This window comes from Zea mays, chromosome 3, assembly GCF_902167145.1.
Source record: "Zea mays cultivar B73 chromosome 3, Zm-B73-REFERENCE-NAM-5.0, whole genome shotgun sequence".
Classification (NCBI taxonomy): Eukaryota; Viridiplantae; Streptophyta; class Magnoliopsida; order Poales; family Poaceae; genus Zea; species Zea mays.
This window is the reverse complement of record NC_050098.1, coordinates 163,111,394-163,114,487: the sequence shown is the minus strand read 5'-3', so window position 1 is coordinate 163,114,487 and position 3,094 is coordinate 163,111,394.

Here is a 3,094-nt window from a genome sequence, read left to right as displayed (position 1 = left end):
AACAAGTTTCTATGTATTTTTAACACTTATTTTATGAATTTCTGGGATTTGTGGACTGCTGATGCAAATACGAGAGAGCTCAGGGTCGTTTTTGTTAATTCCAGGATCTTTTAGTAATTACTTTACATCGAGTGTGGATGGCGGGCTAGTTTCTGGTAAACGCAGGGGGTTATTAGCAAAAGGGGTGGGCCGAAGGGGTATCACCCAGTATCAGCCGTAGGATATGATATATGTGGTTTGGATTAGATTAGAGCTTCATCAAAACGGCATGCGCTATAGACCGTAGATCCCGAGACCCACGGTCAGGATTTTCATGACGCCACATCACACACCAACCGCTCGATTAGATCAGACGGTTCAGATATTCCCGGCCGAAGCCTTATCCTCCATCCAATCGCAGCCGCACGCCAACAATCCAATGGCACCAGACCCATCCCCTTGCTCACCGATCAACCATCGCGGTGAACAGGAATCTCCACGGCGACACCTCGCCGGCGCACCAAACAACGACGAACCAGTGGCCTAATCGATCCCCCCAAAGCTGCCAAGCGAAGATCGGAAGGTAACAAATGCGATCAATAGCACATTACCGAGAGTACACAAGTGAGTATGCCCGCCCACGACATGCTGCGGATTGGTGGACAAGGTGAGCATCGGCGTGAAATTGCTGGTCTCCCGCCCGGGGTTCACGCACAACGAGGCCACATATGTGCGCGGTGGGATCCTTCGATGCCCCAGTACCACCCGTCGAGGCCGAAGGATCGCCCATGGGCAGGATCGACGGCGGCGGCGGCTCTTCTTCCACACTGATTTCCCCCCAACGCGATTCTTTGTGGAAAGCACGAGATGGACGTGACATCCATGGTTCGCTTACATACCTCCCAGAGAGACGTCCGGGCGGTTGGAGTCCAGATCTAAGTCATGGCGAATTTGCGCAGGTAATCGTGGAGTTTGTTGAGGGAGGCGGCAATCTGCTCCCAGTTGACCCGCAACAATGGTTTAAGAAGTTGAGATGAGAGTAGAGGAAGGGGGGGCGGGATTCAGCTTTATAGCCTAGTGGCGCACACACGGAGTTAGTCCGGCGCGCGGATAGCGATGGATTCGATCGGATTTTCCGAGGTTCACGGCCAGCTTGATTTCGCGGAGGTTTGTTACGCGTTCTGTTTGAGGTAGGAGAAGCCCTGACGATTGGGTCCCATGTGTAGGTGACACCGGTGTGAGCATCAATGAACTACACGGACGACCCACCGGTCAGTGGGACAGGGCGTGCTGGGCTGAGGTTGTAGGCGCGCGGCATCAGTTTGGGCCGGCGGAAGCTTGGGATAGTGGGCCGAATCGAGGAGAATTGGCCCACACGCGGGTTTCTTCTTTTTTCTTTTTTGTTTTTGTATTTTACTTTCTTTCACCTTTTCAAATTTCTATTTCAATTTCAACTTGATTCAACTTTGAATTTCAAACATAATTCTATTATGGACATAGATCCTATCTTCATTATTATTATTATTTATCTTCCTTCTCACCATAAAGAATAATTCATTTTAGGAGAATATCATTTGAAGATCTTTCCACTATTCGTTTAGATTCTTTTACTTTCTTTATTTATTATATTTTTTTACACAAATTTTGGGCTCTACAAATCCTACCCCCCTTAATAGAAATCTCGTCCCCGAGATTTGTAAGAAAGAGTGATGTAGCCAGTTTGGTTTGAAATTTAGTTTCTCATTTGATTTAGGAATCAAATGTTTTGTTTGAAGTTTTTTTTATATGCGTTAGTAGATGATTTGGAAAATACGGATATATATATATATGTCTAGCCATTTATTATGTTAGACGAGGTACGGTTATGGCAAGTATAGGTTGTGGCAAGGAAGAGTATAATAAGGAAAGACTTCATCCAGAACTGTGTGTCTTGATTCCGCTAACGATTCAACTTGATCTTTGAAGACTTGAGTTGATGCTTATCCTTCTTTGACGTGGTTGGTCTTCTTTGCCCTTTATTCTTGAGTTGCCCTCCGAGTTGAGGACATATGGTTAAGATATATGTGAGTAGGATGGATTATGTGGTGTAGGTAGGTTAGAATCTCTTGCTAGGTTAAAATCGAGGGGTTATGCAACTATCGGATGGTTAAGGTAGTTGCATATGGCCAAGTCGGTCTGTCGTTCTTAATTTAGTGCAGGGTGAACTAAGTTAAGACATGTTCTATAGGAGTAGAGTCTAATCTATTTCATCAGTATTATCTAACATGTTTGATAAGTCACTTTATATTAGATCAAATCTAGGTTAGATTAGTGTGACTAGCTTGAACTACATAAGATCTAATTAATTTGGATTGGATCATGATTGTTACTCCGAGGTGAGATAAGCAAAGTGGTTAGGATAAGATGGATCCATAAAGATAAGATGGAATCTTTTAAGGTTAGTAAGATCTATTAGGGTATGATAGAATGTTTTCAGGATAACATGGATCTATTAAGATGAGATAGATCTTTAATGAAGGATAATCTAGATTTATTTAGTTATCTTATGAATTATATTTATGCCTATATGTATATGCAGATGTAATTGTGGACATTACTCCACAACTCATCACACTCAATCAAAGGTCCAAATCAAACAAGTATCATAAGAACAAGCACTCAAGCGTATAAAAAAATAGTTTTGTTTTTGTTCCTAAGAGTAGGTCTCTTATTCCTAAAGGTTACTTTAGGCACAGGATTTCAAAGTGTGAAATCCACATTTGTCTTAGAAAGAAAAGGTAAGAATAATCAGAGTAAAGCGGAAAATAGATGAGAAAAGATTAAGAAAAGTTTAGAAAAGAATCAGAGTAGCAAAGGTAAGTAAATATTGGTTGTCCAGTTCTATCTAGGTTTCGTCCTACAGTCAACATTCCTCTGATACCACTTCTGTCACACCCGGGTTTTAGGGGCACCAAGACCCGGGCGCGAACATAAACACCAGATATGCTGGGACCAAGTCTCACACATATGATGTATAGTGGCACAGGATCGAATGTCACATCTTTATATATAACGGGAGTTCTATACAAAATAAATATTTACATTATAAGGAGACAACGGTCCAGCAACCCAAAGT